This window comes from Arvicanthis niloticus, chromosome 25 (assembly GCF_011762505.2).
Source record: "Arvicanthis niloticus isolate mArvNil1 chromosome 25, mArvNil1.pat.X, whole genome shotgun sequence".
Lineage (NCBI taxonomy): Eukaryota > Metazoa > Chordata > Mammalia > Rodentia > Muridae > Arvicanthis > Arvicanthis niloticus.
In genome coordinates, this window is record NC_133433.1 from 12,851,571 (window position 1) to 12,875,523 (window position 23,953).

At 39.5% G+C, this 23,953-nt stretch overlaps 1 protein-coding gene and 1 long non-coding RNA gene across 2 annotated transcripts in view; one reads left to right on the forward strand and one right to left on the reverse strand.

The window, feature by feature from the left end:
- Nkain3 (sodium/potassium transporting ATPase interacting 3) overlaps nucleotides 1–23,953 on the forward strand; it is a 588,474-nt gene that overhangs the window by 455,987 nt on the left and 108,534 nt on the right. The gene's annotated exons all lie outside the window — the stretch shown is intronic.
- Nucleotides 525–23,953, reverse strand: part of LOC143438490 (uncharacterized) — a 176,750-nt gene continuing 153,321 nt past the window's right edge. The window contains exon 3 of the long non-coding RNA XR_013107287.1: nucleotides 525–3,334. This is a non-coding gene — a long non-coding RNA (uncharacterized LOC143438490). The remainder of the gene's footprint in view (nucleotides 3,335–23,953) is intronic.

Sequence of the window (23,953 nt, forward strand, 5' to 3'; positions counted from 1 at the left end):
TTACACAATCTCTTAATTTGTGAGTGCTTATTTTATATTCTCTTAGGACACTAGGGGTTTTGAAGGAGGGGTTGTCTTGCTTTCTTGTTTGGTGTGTGTGTGTGTGTGTGTGTGTGTGTGTGTGTGTGTGTTGTGCCTGAATGCTGCTGAGGAAAGGAAGCTTGAAGTAATCTAGTCCAATTTTCCCACATCTCAAGGATGTCATTACAGCCATTTGTACCATCTACACCATCACCTCTGCATTGCTCTGGGGCAGATAGAATGAGGCAGGTACAGATCAATCTATGCTGTAGATGTAAGGAACACACTTTGAAAACAATGCAAAAGGAAAAAGTAAACTATCTCCTCAATCATTTATTTATTTTGATTAATTATCTATAAGAATAAAAGTAATTTGTATATGCTGGGTTTAAATAGAATCTTTTATTAAAATTAGTTTCACATACTCATTTTAACTCTTAATGTTTAAGATAATTTACAATCACATATGCAACACACATAATACTTCTTTTGGGCAGTGCTGGTCTAGGATATTGCTGATAAATATTGATACAATTCCTGATTAAACACATACACACTTGCATCTAGTCAGACCTATCTATTACTAATTTCTATAAGAATGATTTTTATAAGAATGATTTATTAATAAATCACTTTGGAATATTTCATGTCAACACTAGTTCTGCCTCCAGTGTATCACAGAGATCCTATTCCTCATTTGTATCCAGGTCTTCTGACACAATATTTTAAAAATTGGCATCCAAAACTGCACAGCAAAGGCATAGACTTCTTTTGGAGGGAGGGAAAGTTCTCTCTACTGCAGAAAGATATAGCCTGGAGAAAATGCCATATTAAGGACATGTAGCAAAGATATCATGTCTTGTTTTAAGTTATTTCATGGGAATTTGCATTGACCTTAGGTTGAGTAAGAGACAGATGTTAAAATATGGCAGTTCTGAGCCTATTTTGAACACACAGAGACTATACCAACATTATCTGAAGATGGAGACAGACTGTGGTAGCAACAGTGAGTGGTAAGAGATTATTTCCTTATTATGAGTATCCTCAACAAAAGATCAAGAATATTAATTCCTTTTTAAAGATTTATTTATTTTTTATTTATATGAGTACATTGTAGCTATCTTCAGAAACACACTACAAGAGCGCATCGGATTCCATTAGACCATGTGAGCCACTGTGGGAGTGGAACCCAGGACCTCTGGCAGAGCAGTCAGTGCTCTTAACCACTGAGTCATCTCTTCAGTCCCATTAATTTATTTTTTAATTTACAAATTCACACAAATAAAATAGAATAGAGTAAATACATTCTTTTGTGTATTGTAAATATTTAAAGATTCTGGCTCTTGATACCTTCTCTTATGATTAAGCAGAATTTAAACCTCTTGCAAGAAATAGAAACAAACTAAAATACTAACATTTGGATATATGACAAATTCACATATCCAAGAGATTTTCCTTGCAATGTGTGGTTACCTACACAAATGAAGAGCTTTAGTTTTGACTACTTTCATATCAGGAGATGACTAAAAACATATTCTGAAACTAGAAACGCATTGGGCCAAAATCTATTCTTTTTTTTTTTTTTTCATTTCTTTTTCTTTCAACTTCAAGCACATGATTAATCTCTAAGATTTACATTTTAGCACATAGACAATATTTTTCATAAGTAGAGAAAACATCATATTACAAACAAATCTCTTTAGTGAATAGCTTAAATAACAGAAGTTCTAAAGTTCAGCCCAGGTTCTAATTTGAACATATGGGATCTGTGCCTCCAATTATTCAGACATGCAAATTAAGAAGTAATAAACTGTACAGTGATGAGTTCATTTAAAAGTATTAACAGATGCTAAGACACTCCACAGCCCCTCAAACCCAATTATCTTATTTCAGTTGTAATCAGCAGTCACAGATAAAAGTTCTAGCCACACAATGCCAAATTATTTAGTTAATTCTATTTATTCAACTCACATAATTCAACTACAAAAAAAGGAGCCCAATTAATTGATGAGTTTTTTTTTCTAAAACAGTGATCAAATAGTTGAAAATTAATGATGGTTTAAAGAAATTGTCTAAAGACAGGGCTCCCATCCCTTCTCAGCAATATTTCAGTAAGTTATTCTTCTCCTTCCTTCTCTTCACAACACAATAACTTTCTGATTCCCATGTGTCTCTATCTCCAAGCTCCAGGAGGCTCTTCATACCATCAAACCAGAAACTACTAAGATTCTGTTGTCACTAGACTATCCTGGACAATGAAGACTTTACGCAATTCCTGTAAATAGCTTACAGATCAACTCATACTCTAAAAACTTTTTTTTATTTTATTGTATATTTTATTTATTTACATTTCAAATGTCAACCCCTTTCCCCATTTCCCCTCTCTAGAAACCCCCTATCCTATCTCCCCTCTCCCTTTTTGCTTTTATACCATTTTAATTACATGCAAGTCTTCAGATCAGTTCTAGGTTGAGGAACTAGTATTATAATAGATGCAAATAGTCAAGGAACAAGCATGACAATAAACACAAATAGTCAAAGAACAAGCAAGGCAATAAACAAAATTCTGTGAACACTCCCATGATCACTGTTTCTAGGGGCTTATCAGGATGACCAAAATATCTGAGCCAACTTCCCTGTTCTAGCCCAAAGTCATTTTTATGTCTGAAGCCTACTTTTTTGTTCTAACCTAAAATTTAGATTCTTAGGCTAGAGCAAATTAGTAATTTCAGACAGGACTCTGAAAACCTTTGCAAGCATACCTTTAAGTTGTCAACCACAGACTAGCTAGGGACTGCAGTCCCCACTGAATTCTCCATATTAGTTTTTATTTTATTTTTTATTGTTTTATTTATTTACATTCCACAAGTTGCCCCCCTTCCTGTGGTCCCCACTCCCCAAGTTCATCATCCCATCTTCCCCCTCCTGCTTCTAGAGGATGCCCTCTGCCTCTAAAAGGGTACTCTTCTTTCACCCCCACTTCACTTTAGCCATCATCCCTCTTCTCTGGGGCATCCAGTTTCCACAGGATTTAGTGCTTCCTCTCCCACTGAGGCCAGACAAGGCAGTCCTCTTCTACCCCTGTGCCCAAGGACACAGACCCGTTGATGGTTGGTGACTTAGTCTCTGGGAGATCTGGGGAGTCTGGGTTAGTTGACACTGTCATTGTTCCTGTGGAGTTACAATCAACTTCAGTATTTGCCCAAACTCTTCCATAGGGGTCCAGACCTCACTCTAATGATTTGCTGTAGTTTCTGCATTTGCTTCCGTTAGCTGCCGATAGAGCCTCTCTGAGAACAGCCATGCTGGGTTTCTGTGTGAGAGCACAATATGACATCAGTAATTTCCAGGTTTAATGTGCACACATGGGATGGATTCCAAGTTGAGTCAGTCACTGGGTGGCCTTTCTTTCAGTCTCAGCTCTATTTTTGTCTCTGAATTTCTTTTAGACAGGGAGAATTCTGAGTTAAAAAATTTTAGATGAATGGGTGGCCCCATCCCTTCACTGGGGCCATGTCTATCTGCTAGGGGTGGTCTCAGTAGGTTCCATTTCCCCACTGTTGGGCATTTTGACTAATGTCATCACCATTGAGTCCTGGTAGCCTCTTCTATTCCAGGTCTGAGATTTTCTAGAGGTCCCCTCTCCCCCCATGCCCCACTGCTGCATATTTTGATTCATTCTCTTGGCCTTCTAGACTTCTCTCCTTTCTCCCACATACCTGATTCTGCCACCCTTTTCCACTCTCCCTTCCCTCTTCCACCCAGGTTCCTCTGCTTCCCTCTGCCTCCCATGATAATTTTGTTCCTCTAAGTGGGTTTAAGCTACTCACACTTGAGCCTTCCTTCTTACAAAGCTTCCTACGGTCTGTGAGTTGTATTGTGGGTCTTCTGAACTTAATGTAACCTTCAATAATTTATCTCGTTTAGTATCGATGTCCTTGCATACTCTGGCTCCTCCCCTTTAGAATGAAGACACCTGAAACTTTGTTTTAGCCAATTGTGAGAAAGACAGTGAATGTCCATCCTATTGTATCTTAATTTATGTGGCAAAATGCTGTGCTGCCTCAGTTTGTATAAAACTGGGAAGTTGCAAATCTACAATGGCAAACTGAAAAGACTCAAATTCTCCAAACATCATTGTTAGCTAGTGACGATATGCCTGTGCACAAAGGACCTAAAAGCACAGAAGAAAGAATAAGGGCGTATTTTCCTACCTTGTAATGGCTCCACAACTCATACCAATAACCATTTGCAGAGGCCATGGTTATTGATGCTAAGTATATCTTGATGGATTAGGATGTATAGTTAGAATACTATACTAGGTTTATAGCAGTTATGCAATTATTTTTATGTAAGCTCAAATGTTGTATGTAGCAGAAAAAAATCAGGTCAACAACTATAGATATTGCCCCAGCCCACAGGGAAGTTAATGAGGACCTGAGGGGGGTCGGGGTGTGTGTGAAAGAATGAAGGGACAAGAGACATGAAAAATAAGAGCAGGTTGAGAGTTTTGATCAAGCTCTCAAATTTTAATTTCAAGTGGCAGGTTATAAAGGCATAGCAAAACGGGAAGTTTAGGCAAGGATCATTGCTTAAGGCTATCCTACTAGTTTATCCTCATTGCCCAAGACCATCTCACTTTTGTAACTGGCTTCCTGGAAATACCAAACTTTTTGGGGGTTTTTTTTTTGGTTTTTTTGGTTTTGTTTTTGTTTTTGTTTTTTTGTTTTTTTAAGTTCCTGGAGCCTGAGACCTCGAACGTCCTTTCTTAACCTTGTACTTTAACTAAGTTTTCCAGAACAGTGGGTAATTTCCTGGGTTTGGCTCCCAGCAAAATATGTTCAATATTAAAGGAAATTACATTTAGACAATGAAAAGAAAATATGACAATGTTTCAGTGACAGGAAATCTCAATAATACGTGTGTGTGTGTTTGCGTGTGTGTGTACACAAACAAATTTTAGATATTAGATATTACATACACAAACATGGATATTTTAGAATAAAAATTTTAATAGCTAAAGTGAAAAATCCACTGAGCAGGCTTAATAATTGATGTAATGGGAGGAGAAAGAGTTATCAAGCAGACAAAATATGAATGAATAAATAAATCATCCAATATGACACATATTGGAAAAATAATGACAAAGTAGGATGTGAGATACAACAAAAAGTATAATTGTGTGAGATGACTGAGAATAACCAAAAACTTTGTAAAGAATGAGTCGCCCTCAGCTTATTAAGTGCGATAGTGTCCTATAATCCTTAGATCCAAGGAACATGTAATACTCCAGGAAAGATGAGTGAAGGAAAGTCATTATCTACACTATGCTGTAGCCAAATGGGTGAAAGTCAGAACACAGCATTAAGAAAAAAAAACAAAAGAAAACCAAGGCACTTGACTCAGGAAATCAAAGTAAAATTTACTGATGACTTGCCATCCAAATCAGTTAAATCAAGCCAGGTTCACTAAAAAAGAAAAAGAAAAAATGCCAACAAACAATTTGTTGTCTATCAATGTAGAGTTAAAAAACTGAAGATGGAGTAATCAAATTATAAGATCAACAAAGTCTGAAAAAACAGTTGGTGCTACTACACCTGTTATATGGAAAATATTGGTGGAAAACTTTTCAGGCTTAAAGAAAATAATAACAAATAATAAGTTGAATTAAAAGGAAAAAATAAGAGTTCAGGAGTGGTAAATATATGAGCAAATATAAAGGACTCTGCGGATGTATTTTTTATCTTTTCTTAATTTACATAAAATAGATATGATTTTAAAACAAACAATAATCATATCAATATGTTATTAGGCTTGTGGTACATTCATATGTATCACATCAGACAGGAGTGAAAATAAAGCAAAGATTATGCAGCTTATCAGAATTAAGTATATGTTAACTTGAATGGTTATTAGACTGTGTTAAATCAAAATAAATATTGGAGCTTTAAAACGATCAAAAGAAATAATTTTTGAATGCCACCTAAAATCAATAAAGGAATGTGGGTAGAACAACAAAAAGAATAGTGAAGTCAGGTGAGGCTAGCTAGCACAAGCTAGGTAGCAAACACGGAACTGTCTCAAAACAAGAAGAGGATTCAAAGAAGAAAGAGGGAAAATTAAAATATTTGTTCAACAGTAGAAAGTTAAAGGAAGAAAAAAGAAACAAAAGGTTATGAAACACAGTGAAAAAAAAAGCAATATAGAAAATGCATGTAGGTCCCTTGTTCTGGAGGGTGTCCCATGAAGATCTTCTCATTGAAGACAGAGTGAGAGCAGGGAGGGTTCGCTATGTCTCCGCTGAATGTAGGTCTCCAGCCTGGCCTGATGCAGGAGGTCCGGGCCAAAGGACACAGAGTGCGAGCAGGAGGGGAGATTGCCTGCCCCCTTTGCTGCCTCTGCTCGCTTGCTGCTGCTGTGCTGCACCTGTCTCTCAGCGCTGAGCTGGTCCAGGCCCGGGCTGGGCTGATAAGAAGCCAGCTAGCTGGCAAGAAGGCAGTTTGGTGTCCCAGGAAGGTTCCAGGAGAGCAGATCTCTCCCCAAGTGTTACAGCTCTTGTGACAGAAACTCTTGGAAACCAGGATAATTCTTGAGCACTTTACTTCCCCTAAATAGAGCCCTTATATACAGTTTCAGGGTAGGTTAAGGTCTGGCAGCAGATAATGCCTATTGGTTTGGTCTGAGAGCTTGGAGATACCTCATCTGCGTGTGGGAGAGCCTGAGGCACTGTTCCTAGTGACTGATGGTCATAGACCTCTCTGTGGGAGGGGTTGTTGGAGGACTGAAGCTAAGTGAAAAGAACCAGGGCCTGGAAGCAGAGCTGAACTCCTGCCATTCAGTAAGGTTCCGGGGTTCCAAACTCATGCTCGACCAAGCACCCAGCTACTTTTCACACCCCTCTGCCCCACAAATGTATATGATTACAGTGTAGTGAACAAAATCCAACATTAATAAATATTTATAATTAAATTAATATCACAAAACTAAATTTAAAAAGTTAGAGATCTGAGGACATAAACACTACAGGAAAAAGTGATTATATATATATATATATATATATATATATATATATATATATACATATATATGTATATATATATGCATATATATATACATATATATATGTATATATATATATATATGTATATATATGTGTGTGTGTGTGTGTGTTTAGACATATACCTTTTCTGAAAGTCCTAAATCCTTAAATCTACATTTGGCACATTTCTTGCTCATTCATGTTTATTGTTATACCATCCACAATAGCTAAAAAGTGGAGCCAACCTACATGTCTACTGAAAGATGAGTGGCTAAAGAAGACTAATGAACTTATACATGGAAGCATTTTATTAAACTATAAAGAAAAAGAAAATTATGACCCTGGTTAGATAAAGGATGTAACTGCAAATCATATTAAATAAAATTAACTAAAATTAAAGATATAGACACTGAATATTTTCTTTGATATACAAGGCCTAAGACCTATCTGTTTATGTTTGTCTATGTATGTGATTGTGTGTGAGTGTGTGCCTACGTGTGCCTGTGTGCATGTGTGTGATTGTGTATGTATATACATACTACATCTCTCTGTCTCTCTTCCTCTGTCTCTTTGTCCCTCTGTGTGTGTGTATGTGTTACATTTCTCTCTGTGTGTATATGTGTTTGTGTGTGTGTGTGTGATGAAAGCAGAACAGAGATCATTAGCAAAGGAGAAGAGATCATATAGGGTAGGAATAAGATACATATGAAAGTAGAATGGGGAGAAGTATAGAAGGAAAGAAAGAAAACTAGCAAAAGTAGAGCAGGGGCGGGAACAAGGAACGGCAATAACAGAAGGGGATTAAAAAAGAAAATACTATAATAATATCCATTAGTTTTTATATGCTAAGTCTTGAAAATCTGTGGTTAAGAAACACTGAAGTATTTTTTAAGTAGAAAATTAAAAATATAGTTAGATATCACAAATTTTCAAATTTTCATTATAATTTTTAAATCAAAATTTCATATGACATTACACTAAAAAAAAAAAAAAATCCCAGGATAGTGACATAAAGCAATAATAATGCAACTGCTATAGGCATCACATCCAAGGTTTCAGATGTGCCCCGGCCCGCGGGGATTCGACGAGACCTTAGGGAAGGGGGCGAACGAATGAAAGGACAAGAGACACAAAGAATGAGAGCAAGTCTGGGTTCTGATCAAGCTCTGAAACTTTAATTTTGGGGGCAGGTTATAAAGACACAGCAAACCAGGAAGTTTGGGCGAGGGTCATTGTTTAGGGCTATCTTACTATGGGATCCTTACTGTCTAAGACCTTCCCACTGTCATAATCTTATCACCCTAGACCATCCCACTGTCATAATCTGCTCCAAGGAAATGCCAGACGTTCTTTAGGTTCCTGGGACCTGAGACCTGTGAATGTCCTTTCTTAACCTTGTACTGACTAGACTTTCTAAAACAGCAGGCAATTTCCTGGGTTTGGCTCCCGACACAGATATATTACAGAACTATAGTAACAAAAACGGCATGACATTAGCATCAAACAGGCATAGTGATCTGTGGAGTGGAATTAAAACATGTGCAATTATACACACCTAAGGGTACCTGATTTTTAACAAAGAAGCTAATATTATACACTGAAGAAAAACAGCATCTTCAATAAATAGTGCTTAGCAAACTGGATACTGCATGTCGAATAATTGAGATAGATCAAATTTTGTCCCTGGGTACAAAATTAAAGTTTAAATGGGTCAAAAACCTCAACCTAGACTAGATACTCTGAATCTGATGGAAGAGAAAGTAGAGAGTGTGCTTGAATTCCTTGGCACAGGAAACCCTTTCTGAACAAGACAAGCTGATACTGTAGATAGTAAGACCAATAATTAATAATCAGGATGCTGAAAAGCTTCTGCACAGAAAAGGATACCATTGTTCCAGTAAAGTGTCAGCCTACAGAATGAGAAAAGATCAAAGAAGCCAGTTTTTAAAAATGGGTATAGACTTAAACAGAGAGTTCTCAAAGGATGAAACACAAATGGATGAGAAACGCTATTATAAATGTTCAGCATCCCATTCTATCAGGGAAATGCAAATTAAAAATACTGAAAGATTTTATTGTACCCTCTCAGAATGGCATAGATCAATAAAGGCAATGTCAGCAGATGCTGATGGATAAAGTGGAACACTGTGACTAGTTGGAGTGCAAAGTAAATTTGGAAATCAGTGTGGAAGTTCCTCAAAAAGCTGGAAACTGATCTATCACAAAATACAACTGTACCAGTCTTGGGCATAGACTGAAAGGACTTTGCCACAGAGATATTTGTGTATCCATGTTCATTGCTGCTATATTCATAATAGCCAGAAATTGGAAGATTTTGATCAGGTGATAAATGGATAATGAAACTGGTAATTTCACACAATGAAATATCACTGCACTGTTAAAAGAAAAATTAAATTATCAATTTGCAGGTAAATGGTTGGAGCTAGAAACAGTCATCGAGGGGGAGTTCAGGGTCTCACTCAACCTTCACCAGAGAAACTTCCTGCAGTAGATGGCAAGTCAGACAGACACCCACAACTGTACAGTGACAGACTTTAGATCTTGTAGCAATAAATGGGACGCCTTTACCAAGCCCCTCCACTCAAGATTCAGGGATCTATGCAGAAGAGGAGGCAGAAAGATTATAAGAGCTAGGAGTAGAGGGTTATTCCAAGGCAGTAGCGTCTTCCAGACATGGCAGGGCTGACACGGTTGGGAAGCCAGGGACTATGATAGCACACCTAAGACCTGTACAGGAACAAATATGACAAAACACCAGCACTGAGAAAGGGAAGTGAACACAAATTCCCACTCACAATGAAGAAGGTATTTATGGTTGGTACAATATATAAAAAGGAAACCAATGTTCTCCAATGGTGTGACACTGGGTATATCCACTACACTCTAGAGCATGCCTCATGCTAAGGAATAGTTGGTCAACACAAAGGGGACTTTTTTCTCTCCTTTTGCTTTGTTTTGGTATTTTTTGTCTTAGTTTGATTTTTTCGCCCTTATTTCTTTCTTCATTGGGGACCGCTTGATTTTTGAGAGTGAAAGAAAACATGAAATCAGGCAGGTATGGAGGTGAGTAGAACCTGGCAAGGAGTTGAGGAAGGAAAATGATAGAGTCAAAATATTTTTATAAATGTTTAAATGAATATATATGTTTGTATATTTTAATGATTCACTCAGAATAATTGACCAATTAAATGAAGAGTACTATAGACATTTTTGGTCCCAGAACTCGTTCATATTTTGAAGTCTTAAAAACAAAGAGAGTCATTAAATGGGGAAATCTGTAGGTGACAAATTAAATCAGGACTCTATCCCCACAAGTGGGATCAGTGTTCTATGACAGTTACAGCCAGGAGAATTACAGAAAGTCACAGGAAGTCAGCAGTATACATGAAAACCATATAAGGGGCTTTAGCAGCATCTGACTATTAGACACCATAATCCTGGCATCTGGAGTCCAGAAATATGAGGAAAAAATGTTGTTGTTTGTTAAGGCACCCAGTTATGGTATCTGATTACAACAAGCATGATAGACCAAGGCACTGATAATAAATGCACAACACCAATGCTACAATGATGAGTTCTTACACATGGCATTCTTCCCAACAGCAGGATGCATATCCTACCCAAGAGCATGCAAAACATTCCAAGAGATGCTAGGAAAGGAGGCTAGCAGGAGAGATGACTCAGTGGTTAAGAACTCTTGCTTAGAAGGAGCGGGTACAGCTTCCAGCACTCACATTGGGTGGCTCACAACTACCCATAACTCCAGTTTTAGGAGATCCAAAACTCTCTTCTGATCTCTGACAGGTACTACATGCACATGAATTCATAGACAAGCAGGCACAGACATACATACATAAATAAAAACTAAGGTAGTTTTAAAATAAGATAAAAATAAAATAGAAAAAGAGCAGCTTATCCTAGAGCCAAATACACTAATGACAGACACACTATGTATATGGTATCTTAATAACACTTTTATGAAAAATATATATTATGTCCAAAATTCTGTATTCTCAGATTGTATAGTTGTAGTGTAATACCCTTAAATCCAGTCTTTCTCTATCCTTATTATTGTTGAGAACAATACCTCAGTACATAAAGGCACTGTCATCCTTTTAGAAAGTTTTTGAGACAAAGTACAATTTTGCTCTCTATTCTTTTTTAATTTAAGAACCGGGCTATAAGAAACACACAGGCATCAAAGAAACAAAAAGAAATTATGAAACATATTTCTCAGAAAGCTTTGGATGGGCATCTCAATTGCCTTTCAGAGCCCTGCCTCACAACTCCAGTATTCTCACAGTTGGACAACCCAGGGTCCCTGATGGGGCCAGGTGCTGAGAACAGAGACAAGCAATGCTTTTTGCAGGCAGGCTATCTCTCCCATCCCTCTCACAATATTACCAGCCCCTAAAAAGATAAGATGCTAAACTCAAGAGCCTCCAGACTCAGCAAAAACACTTTTCTCCTTCTAAATGGATAAAAGAGTCAAGAGAGATGTCCTCTAACAATTTAGGTAGTTTCTTATTGGATATATGGAAATCAAAATTACAACTTTTACTTTTTAATTTGATGAGATCTATAAGGGTTTGAGACAAATTATACGTCACACTATAATAAAAATTCATTTTTATCCCACTTGAGATAGTTGAAGTCACTATCCGCAGGGGCAGCTGGTGTGATCTTTCAGGTTCTGCCCATCCTGTCTAGCCCAGCGCTACTCAGAGATTGCCACCTGCTCCCAGACTGTCCAGGCTCTGCTTCACTACAGAATTACTGGGAAAGGATGCATGCCTAATTACTTAGCAAAACTGAAAGAAAAAAAAAACCTACAGAGCCCATCACTAGTGATCCAGGGAGTAGTAACAAAAGGGCACAGGAAAAAACAAAATGGTTTGTAATTGCATTCTGTCAAACAGCTAGATAAGAAGGCAGCGATTTTGCATTAGAATGCATTTGGCTGGCCCATTTACAATGGACTGGTAATCCCATACATATTTATTGCCAAATGAAAGAAGGCAGCATAAGCTTTTACCCTTTGAAGAAGGTCTGTAACATGCATGGTGTCAGTGGAGTATGAAAATGGGGTGATTCCGTTGCTTCTTCATTTGTCAAAAGGGTTGCCTGAGCTGCCTGGGCTGCCACATGTACCCGGGCTGAACGCAGATGTATGAAGGATGCTCTGAGGGCAGTAGTGAGCATAGGTTTCAGCTGGTGATCTGTGGTGTCCACACTGCTCTTTGCTCTGGCCTGAAGCAGGGTAATGTGGAACCCCCAGATTAGCAGACATAACCTTGAATGACTCAATAGAAAGAATTGAGAAACTAGAATGAACACAAGAAGAGAAAAAGAAAGGCAGGAAAAAGAAGCAATTTCCCCGAGGTTATTTTGTGTCAGTATACAATGCATAATATTAATCCTTCACACTGACTGAGGAAATAAACCAATTATTTCTTTCAGTGGAATGGTGTCCCTCACACAGTAATTATATTGCAATTCTGCATGCTATGTATGTCCATGAGCAAATATTAAAAATATGTCATGTATGGTTCTGCAGGATATTTTATATTATTGTCTACTTCACAAAAGATTTAGATAACTATTAAGAGAAATAAATAAATAAATAAATAAACAGACTAGATCACCTATTAATAAAATAAAGAAAATAGTTAATAAGAGAAAGGTAGAGAAAGAAATCTCAGGCTTCAGGCTGAGAAATATCTAGTTAAAAATGATAAATATGAATGTCCTTTGAAAAACCAGAACAAAGGAAAGTTCAACAAATGAATATGATTAACCCCAAATTTTAGAGTTTTATTAGTATTCCTCTGATGTAGACATCAACATGCATTTGTTTCTCTTGCTATGTTAGTACAATGAAGAGTGCAGGCAATGAATAGTGACTGAGTGCCTCTGTGTCTGTCTGTCTCTGTCTCTGTCTCTGTCTCTGTCTCTCTCTCTCTCTATGTGTGTGTGTGTGTAGTATCTGCATGTGTGTGTATATGTGTGCGGGTGTCTCTCTGTATGTGTATCTATTTGTAGGTATCTGTTGATGTATTTGTGTCTTTCTGTGTTTATCTGTATGCAGGTGTTGTGTGTGTTTGTATATGTGTGTTTATGGTATTTGTATGTATGTATATATGTGTGCATGTGTCTATGTGTGTGTACACGAGTGTAAATGGTGCATAAGTATTCCTACTAATGCTTAAAGAGGAAGCTCAAAGGTTGCTTGAGTTTGAAGACTGAGATTCTCAGAACTAGAGTTATAAAAGGAATATAACCATTGTTTTCTAAACTCTGCTGTGTCTGGTGCCTTTTGGGTTGCATAGGAAACAGAATATACAGTCTTGTTTTCTTCATATTTAAAAGTTTTATAGAAAGCAGAAATGTGTCTTGCATGAATAAGGAACAACTGCTGTATTAGGGTTAGCAATATGAAACTGTCACTTCTGTAGATCAAAAAAACTCAAATATTTAATTTGAGATACTTAAACTTTTTCTTCAGGACACTTAAACTGCATCAACTTTGACATTTTGGAATGAGTTTGTCACTTGCCTATAAGAAAAGATATCCTCTCAGACAAAGCAGTTTTTGAGGGCAAACTGAAACAACTTTCTTAGAATTATAAAAACACAAAGGGTTGGACTCAGCTGAATTTTGTGTTTAATGGAAATGACTCCCACTTCCCACCCTCGCTATGGCATTGCTTCCATGTTAAGTATTTTCCATACACGTGACGCCCCCAGTACTTCTTCTCCCAATTATTCCTCTGCCCTCCAGGTTTCCCGGGCCATGGAGAACTACAGGCATGCATTACAATTCTAGCAGAAGGGATCACATCCACACAAGTCATCTTTTGGTACCTAGCTGCACTGGCTGTCTCTCTGGCTTTCATATCAACCCGTAGAAAAATCAACTGTAACTGTGAGATTAAAATGGCTGTGTGCACTGCCAATTCTTGAGATAGGGGTGTGGCAAACGAGAAATGAAGAGGGAAGGAAATGAAGTTTTTATTCAAAGTTTGTTGAAATCAAAATGATCGAATCTCTTGCTACTGTCACCCGACCTAGGAAGGTTGATTCAAACACCCGAGTTGGCAGCACTAGATGTATAAGAAGATCAAGTCAATAATATTTTGTTTGTAGCTGTAAGAACATTCTAAAGAATGTGTTCCTCTTATTGTTACCCAGAATACCACTAACTGCATCAAACTTGACATTTCTACAATAAGTAATTCATATCAGTGCTGGAATCTAAGCCTGAGGTGGGAAATAACTGATTAAGTTGTAACAGCATGATGCCAGCTTTTATTGATTAAGTACTTCTGAGAATATAAGCAATAGTTGGCAGTCATTGCTTTTCTTCTTATTCAAAAGACATGCTTTAATATCTGCTGTTTAACAGTTAAGATAAAAAGTGTCTCATAAACCCCAAGGTTCCTCAGTGAGCCTGTGCGTTCCAGCATTGGCAGCATCTTGTCATCTGCTTTGTGCCACTGTTTGGAGCCACAGAGCACATCATATGTCATCTCCTTTTTTAAAAGTAAGGTGTCTTGTCTAACAAGAAATGACCTCATAATGAGGTGATTATTTTTGACATGTGTAGGTTCTTGTCGGGTTCTAATAAATGCAGCATGAGACAGAAAAGTAGCTTTACACGTCCAATGTGATGTGTGACCACAAGAAAGTCCCATTCAACTGACACTAAGTAATGTTATTAATAAATGATCACCATACAAAAGTGGAAATTAGTCCCAGCGTCATACCAGCAGAATAGTCCTTCATCCTGAAGCTAATCCCTCCCCTGCCAACTCTACATACAGTTGATCACACACCTAGTAAAATATCTCCTGAGCTAAAGACTTAAAGAACTCAAAGCTTGATCAACAGGAAATTCCATCATTTTGATTTCAACAAACTTTGAGTGAAAACTTCATTTTCTTCCATCTTCATCTCTTGTATGTTTTGTTGTTATTTGTTTGTTTTATTGAAACTATTTTGTACAATATATTGTGATTACAGTTTGCCATCCCTCACCTGCTCCCAGAGCCTCTCCAACTCCACAGTTACCCAAATCCACACCCTTTCTATTTCTTTCTCACTAGAAAAAAAAAAAAAAAGGCAAATAAACATACAAGAATAAAAACTAACAGAAAACTAATTTAAAGAAAAAGTATGAAAGGAACACACACATACACACACACACACACACATTCAAAACACAATAGGTTACGAAATCACATTAGATAAGCTGAAAATGCCCAAAGTTTTATGAAACTAAAACTCTCCAAAGCTACCATTGAGTTTGTTTTGTGTTGGCTATCTATTATGGGGCACGGGGCCTCCCTTTAGCATGGGTTATACTCACTTGCACTCCATTGGAAGACAACTAAACTTTCTTTTCTGAGCAGTTGTCACACCTAGAACTTTCCCTGATACACATAGGTCCATGATCCTCAACAACCAGAGTCCATTCTCAGAACTACCCTCTTAGATTACGTTCTCTTTGTGTGAACATCATAAACACACACCAACCTAAGTATGACAGCTTCTGATCAGCATGACTATACAGCACAGTCTGCTATTCTTAGACTAGCTGCACACCATAACAGTGTATTAAATACCACAAACAACTGTAAAAAATCAAGTTAAAGGTTTTGTTTGGCTGTTTGCTTCTAATGATATGTCCATATAGGACAATGACGGACCTGGAAGCAGCTATGTGCATCAGGGGATTGGGAGTACGGGCTGCAGCCCTGGACCTTTGCTGCACCCTGCTTATAGAAATTAAAACACTGTACGCTTGTGATGCACCACATTTACTTTTAAAATTCTTCCTTCAATAGTAGGTTAAGAAGCTAGAGAGATGCCTGGATCCTTAAGAGTGCTTGCTGCTCTCACAAAGGACTGGAGTTCAATTCCCATGAAAATCAGTCAGCTCAGGATGCCTATAACTCCAGCTCTGGGGGAGCTATGCTGTCGTCTGGTTTCTATCAGCACCAGAACTCATATGCTTACATTGCCCCCAACATGCAGACATGTGCATACTTAAAATAAATCTTTTTAAAAATCATGTGTTTAATTTTTACTTTACATGATAATATTTCTGTCCTCTGATTTGTCTTGCTAACAGCTTAGGAAATAGAACATTGCACAGTTGTACAAGATATAGTCATTCTAGTAGTATTAATTTTTATTCTTAAGATTTTTAAATGACTCATTTTCCCCTTGAGATGTCTTCTGTAAGCTCTTCAATAAACACAGTTACAAGCTAGGCCCATACCATGCCAAGCTTACCACTATCTTCCTCCTTCTCTTGCTGGGAAGTTTCCCATCAGTGAGGGCAATGCCTACCTCAGAATTCCTTCTCCGGGACTGCCTGAGGAGGTATAGCCTTTAACCATTTCTCGTCCATTTCTTATGAATTGGAGCATACTATAAAACAATGCTGAAAGCTACCATATAGGAAGTATATAGCATTATCATCTGCCACAGACTGTGAAATTCAATGTGCAATATTTTCTATCTTTCTGTCAGAGTGTCACAGAAGATACACCTTCAGCAAGGTCGTCAAAAACCTGTAGTAATACATGGTGCTTTGACATCACAGTGGTGATGATCTCACCAGGCAATGAATATCTTAGCTTATGGAATCTTGTAGGAACACTTTTGAAAACCCTCTCACGAGCAACCAAACCATGAGATGTGTGCCTGAGTTATTGCTTCATTCCTTCATGTATGAAGAATTCAGTTCATTGGACTTTTTTCTCCAAAGGATTAAAGGCATGTTCCCAGGCATCCATGTACAAAATAAACAAATATGAATGCTTTGCCATTTTACTCAACTGCAGCTCTTATTCTAGAGCCCATGTGTGTCCATCCTCCAATGATGTCTTATTGATGGAATTAAAACCTATATAGATTTGAACAAATTCGTCTGTGTTTTTCTTATATCTTTTTCTTGCCTTTATCTTCTTTCCTACTTTCTCTGTGGTTGATTCTTTTTTCTCTTCTGCTAGTTGAAGAATTTGGTATCTATGTCTGGCCTCTCAATGATTAGCCTTAACTTCTGCATAATCATTTAAAATTCTAAATTTAAACTATGTTTTTGATCATCTTTTGATAACAATAGTAACCACATAACTTTAATTCCAATCACCTCTGTCTTGATTATGTTGATTGTATCCAATTTTTCAGTTTACTTTGTCTCTAATGAATACAACTTGATATTTGTATTACTAGTTCCCCCCCCCCCCCCGTGGCCAAACATGTGATGAGAAGATATTTAGGAAAATAAGGGTTGATTTTGATTTCCAGTTTCAAGATATATATTAGGGAAGGCATAGAGGCAGGAAAGTAAGATAGTCGGTCGCCAGGCAGAGAACCTTTAGGAAGTAGGCAGGTGTATAAAACCACAAAGCCTGCCACAGCCCTAGCCCTGGACCAGTGAGGGACACACATTTTATACTAAAGTTCCACCTCTTAAAGATTCCTCAGCCTTCCCAATCAGTATTCTCAAGTGTTAATGCATGACCCTTTTGGGTACATTTCACTTTCTTCCCCCCTCCCCCCTTTTCATCCAGATAGCTGCCGCCAACCCCCTAATCACCAACAATCCCTCCCCCGCCCCTCCCCTTCTCTGGGGGGGGCGGGGTGGAGGGCCCCTGGGTATCCTCCTACCCTGGCACACCAAGTTTCTGCTAGGCTAGTAGCATCCTCTCCCACTGAGGCCAGACAAGGCAGCTCAGCCGGAGAAACACATCCCACAGACAGACAACAGCTTTGAAAAAGCCCCTACTCAGGTTGATTATGATTCACACGAAATTGGAGCTGCACATCTGCTACATATTTTCTGGGGGAGGCGGGTCTATGTCCAGCCTGTGCATGCTTTTTGGTTGGTGGTTCAGTCTCTGAGAGCCCGAAGGGTCCAGGTTAGTTGACTCTGTTAGTCTTCCCGTGGAGCTCCTACTCTCCTTGCGTCCTCAATCCTTCCCCTGACTCTTACATAGGAGTCCCTGTTGTGTTATAGAAAAGCGGGGAGAGCGGGATATGTTTTTATAGCCAGGTATGGTAAGGTGGAAGGGGGGCCTCCGCAGGCCCATGCTGAGGAACCCCAGGTATGGTAAGGTGGAGGGGGTGCCTCCGCAGGCCCATGCTGAGGAACCCCAGGTATGGTAAGGTGGAAGGGGGGCCTCCGCAGGACCATGCTGAGGAACCCCAGGTATGGTAAGGTGGAAGGGGGGCCTCCGCAGGACCATGCTGAGGAACCCCAGGTATGGTAAGGTGGAAGGGGGGCCTCCGCAGGCCCATGCTGAGGAACCCCAGGTATGGTAAGGTGGAAGGGGGGCCTCCGCAGGCCCATGCTGAGGAACCCCAGGTATGGTAAGGTGGAAGGGGTGCCTCCGCAGGCCCATGCTGAGGAACCCCAGGTATGGTAAGGTGGAAGGGGGGCCTCCGCAGGCCCATGCTGAGGAACCCCAGGTATGGTAAGGTGGAAGGGGTGCCTCCGCAGGCCCATGCTGAGGAACCCCAGGTATGGTAAGGTGGAAGGGGTGCCTCCGCAGGCCCATGCTGAGGAACCCCTTCTCCTTGAGGTACCAGTCATACCTCTAGGTATTTTACACTAAGGACAGCCATAATGTAAAATAGAGTTTATTTGGAGCACAGGAAGGGAAGTTGGGATGAGAGTAGAGACAGAGACAGAGACAGAGACAGGGACAGGGACAGGGACAGGGAGAGGGAGAGGGAGAGAGAGGGAGAGAGAAGGAGAGAGAGGGAGAGAGAGGGAGAGAGAAGGAGAGAGGGAGGGAGAGAGGGAGGGAGGGAAGGAGGGAGGGAAGGAGGGAGGGAGGGAGAGGGAGAGGGGAGAAGGTAAAGGGATAGGAGAAAAGGGAGAGGGAGGGGAGTAGGGAGGGGAGGAGAGAGAGGGGAGGAGAGAGAGGGGAGGGGAGGGAAGAGGGGAGAGGGGAGAGGGGAGAAGGGAGAGGGGAGAGGGGAGAGGGGAGAGGGGAGAGGGGAGAGGGGAGAGGGGAGAGGGGAGAGGGGAGAGGGGAGAGGGGAGAGGGGAGAGGGGAGAGGGGAGAGGGGAGAGGGGAGAGGGGAGAGGGGAGAGGGGAGAGGGGAGAGGGGAGAGGGGAGAGGGGAGAGGGGAGAGGGGAGAGGGGAGAGGGGAGAGGGGAGAGGGGAGAGGGGAGAGGGGAGAGGGGAGAGGGGAGAGGGGAGAGGGGAGAGGGGAGAGGGGAGAGGGGAGAGGGGAGAGGGGAGAGGGGAGAGAGGGGAGACGGGAGACGGGAGACGGGAGAGGGGAGGAGAGAGGAGGAGAGAGGAGGAGAGGGGAGGAGAGGGGAGGGGAGGGGAGAGGAGAGGAGGAGAGGAGGAGAGGAGGAGAGGAGGAGAGGAGAGGAGAGGGAGAAGAGAAGCTGGCCAGGAACACAGGAACAGGAGAAAGGGGGAGGAGGGGAAAGGGGAGAGAGGGAAAAGGGGGTCAACGTGAGAAGAGAGTCCGAGAGAATAAGAGCAAGAGAGAGAGGAAGCTGACCCTTTTATAGTAAGCCAAGCCTACCTGGCTATTGCCAGTTAACTGTGGGGCTGGGCCTAGAAGGAATGCTAACCATTCCAATGAATCTCCCTGTTTGGCTGTGGGTATCTGCATCAGAGTCAGCTGCTGGGTGAGGCCTCTCAGAAGACAGCCCTAAGAGATTACTGTGTGTAAGCTTCACTGAGTATCATTAATAGTTTCAGGGATTGGTGTTTGCCCGTGGAAAGGTTCTCTAGTTGGGCTTTTTATTGCTCCATCTCCTGTCCTAATGACAAAAACAATCAAGATTTTTCAGCCAGCTCTCTGCTGCAATGTTCTCAGACTTCTGAACTCTGTTCCTGTGATTTACACACACTTGCCCCTTTGTCTCTGGGTTCAGCATTCCATCCTGAAGCCTGTGTTTTGGGACTTCTTTCACTAAAAACTTGTGAACTATTTAGTAGTTCTTAATTGATCTGGATGTCTTTATTTCTGTTTGATTCTATGATGTTCTGTCTCAGTGGGCATTCTAGGTCCACAGCAACTTCCTCCACACATTGTCTTGTGGGTTCTGTGGCTGTCACTTCATGTTACTAATCACACTGCTATATTATGTGCTCTCAGTAGCACATATGCGTGAAGAAAATATTTGACCTGATATCTCCTGGGGAGACAATAGCAGAGGTAATTAGAGTAGTTCTGCTGCTGCAGCCATACTTTGCAACATAATTCAAAGCTGTTTGACAAGTGTATTGAATTCTCACTGCAAGTCAGGGACTTTTATGGATTTACCCAATGTTTCCTACAATTCAGGGAATTATTTTAATTGCTATATATTTTACAGATAAAGAAAGAGAAGACCAGGGTAGCAAATAATGTAGACTCAACCACACAACTTAAAAGAAATCACATCCACAGCACAAAAATTAGATCTTCTAATTCCAAATCTAGTCTACTTGCCTATAGAGTCAATAATATTTATTTTTAACTTTGCTTACTTCTATGCCTAAAAGTAAATATAATATTAGTATATAGACACTTTGGCCATTTAATTGATTATCATGTAATTAATTAGAGTCTTCCTCATAAGGTTTAAGGTAAAAATTAGACTGCAAGTCCTAATGCACAGTAGCCTTTATCTGGGGAGGTCATTCCGTTCTAGATGGCTGAAAGTTCTGGACACAGCTGCTTGCTTAAACAGTCATGCTCATGAATTTTAGATGTGGGGTAGATTTCCCTACCACATGTTGAAGAATTGAAAAATGGGAAAAGGAAACGTAAATGACCTTTGAAGGACAGAAGAGATTTTACTCTGGAGAAAAATGTAATTCAGTTTTCATGCACATTCCAATTCTTTTAGAATTTGAAGACTTATCGGGATGTGTGAGCAAGTTTAACGGGATATATTTGTAGGAAGAGGTCATTTCTACCCTAGAAAAAAATATGTATAGCATGAAAGCATAAGGATAAGAGAGGAACTGCATTTCAGTCTGTGCTCTGCGTTAAATTTGCTCTGAGAGTCGATACAAGCCACACTGACTGGTCCATGGACTTCAGCTTTCTCATTTATAAGCCAGACGCCTATCTTCTAACGTATGAAATGAACATGTTTCTATTTATTTGATAACAGACCTTGATATTGATTTTTCCTTGCTACATGTGATACATAGACATTTATTTTGTTTTCTCTTTTACTGACTTCTTCTGTTGAGTTGATAAAGTTTTTAGTATTCTTGGTCATATTGGTGTGTGTATGTGTATGTATATACATATATGTGTGTGTTCACTGGCCATTTTGAAACTGCATATATAGTTCATTAGACATTGCTGTTAACTTAGAATTACTTTTAAATTACCCTTTTTTGAGACTTGAAATGTGAATTTGTTATAGTTCTAAGAAATTATCAAGCCATTTGCCTTCTCCAGATTTTTAGGCAGCAAAGATATCTTGCAAATCCTTCAATGTAACTCCCTGTGGCATCATCCACATGATTGAATAGGCAAATTTTCCTAGTTTCCTATTCACTGCTAGGCTGGAGTGTCCCTTGGCAAGACAACACCATAGTTTGCTTCACTAATTGTTCATGGAAGGACATAGAGGTTGTTTATGGTTTGAGACCATTATAAATGAAGCCATTAAGAACAGTTGTGTGCATGTTTTGAATGAAAAGACCCAATTCTTTTTTTATTTTTCAGGGACATTCAGGATTGTAGTTGCTCAGTAGAAAGTACTTGGATGTATGAATGTAAGAGAAACTACCAAACTATCTTCCCAGGTAGTTATGCCATTGCATAACCTGGCAAGCAATGTAAGAGGGAGCTAATTTTTCTAAATCCTCACCAGCTTTTTGGTATTGACACTGTTTTTTCTTTGTTTCGTTGGTTGACTTCATCTTTTTTTCTTGTTTTGTTTGACATTTTATAGGAGTGGAGTCATCCCTCTTACCTGTCACTTCCCTGATATCGAATAGCAATGAACAATATTTTCTATGCTTATTTTTTGCTGTTTGCACAGCCTCTTCAGTGAAATGCCTTCCCTCTCTGCTACAGGTTGAATGTGAAAGGCACTGTGTGTGGAGGCCTATGTGTGAAGGCATTGGTCACTACAGTCACTACTGGGAGATGATTAAACACTGAAGAAATGAATCTCGGAAAAATGTTAGGGATCTCTAAGGTTGTATCCTCAAAGAGTCTTGTGGGAGCAATGGTCTCCACTTTTACCTTTCATTCCTTGTCATGAGGTACACAGCTTTGCTCTGCCCTGGTGTGCTAGTTTAGACCACTGAAGCCCTAAAAGCAATGAGATCAGCTGGGCCTAATTAAAACCTCCAAGACTGTGAACATGAATAAACATGTCCTCTTGTAAGTGAATAAGCCTAAATATTTTGTTACAGTAACAAAGATCTGACTGAAACAAGGTCTTTTGCCAATGTTTACTTGGGTTATTTATTTGTTTGTGTATTGTTGGGTTTGGGCATTTCTTTATATTTTCTAGATGCATAATTTTTTCTAGTCTATAGTTGAGCTATCTGTTCTCTTAGCAAGGTCTTTCATAGTATAAAAGTTTCTGATTTTCTTTTTTTTAATTGCATATTTAATTTTTTACATTTCAGATGTCATCCCCTTTTCCCATTTCCCCTCCCTAGAACCCCCTTATCCCATCCCCCCTCCTTTTTATTTTGCTTTTATATTTTTAATTACATGCAAGTATTAAGGTCAGTTCTAGGTTGAGGGTCTAGCAATACAATAGATGCAAATAGTCAAGGAACAAGCAAGACAATAAACACAAATAGTCAAAGAACAGGAAAGGCAATAAACAAAGTTCCATGAACACTTCCATGATCACTGTTTCTAAGGGCTTCTCAGGATGGCCAAAATATTTTGAGCCAACTTCCCTGTTCTAGCCCAAAGTCATTTTCATGTCTGAAGGCTACTTTCTTGTTCTAGCCTAAAATTTAGATTCCTGCCTGAAATTACTTCTTTGTTCTAGCCTAATGTCAGATTCCTGCCTGAAGCCCACTTCCTTGTCATATTCCTTCCAAGCAACCCATTTCCTTGTTCTTGGCCCATGTCAGATTCTTTCCAAGCAGCCCCAAAGGCTCTCCACCTCTCCCCCCTTTTTTTATTTCATTAACAAGACTGAGCCTGTCTGAGGTCATTAGGACAAGAATGCCTTCCTTACCCATTATAGAACATGCGCTATCAAATGCAATGTACTTTTGTCTTAGGTTGGTAAGGCTCTGTGCAGAAACTTACCTGTTCTTGGCTTGCCAACCTGTCAGCTATCTTCCTCAATCTCTTCTATACCTTGATTGTAGACATAAAATCTCTCATTAAACATGGAATTTACCAGTTCAACTAAGCCATCTGGACTCTGCTTTGCTGGAGCTGGGATTACAGGCATGAATCTACATGCCTGGCCTTTGACATGGGTTCTAGTGTCCAGCCTCAAATTCTCATGCTTGTCTTGTGTAGCAACTACTTTACTGAATTAACCATTTTCCCAGCTCTCGTGGGTTGTGTGCATGCCTTTGTCTGTCAGTCTTCATGTTTTCCCTCATACCTAGCTATTGTAGCATTACTTCTGTTCTTCATAAGCCCATCTTCAATTAAATGTTTTTATTCCTCTTGCTTAGGATCTTAAACATACATAAATATATCGCAAGACTCAACTTGATTTATAATCTGAAATAAATCCATGTTCTAGTTGTTGATTTTGTTGATGGTTTTGTTGTTGTTGATGATGATGATGTTTTTAAGCAGGGGGCTTCCACATTTTTTTATGTTTTTTTATTGGATATTTTATTTACATTTCGGATGTTATCCTCTTACCCCATACCCCTGCCCACCCAGGA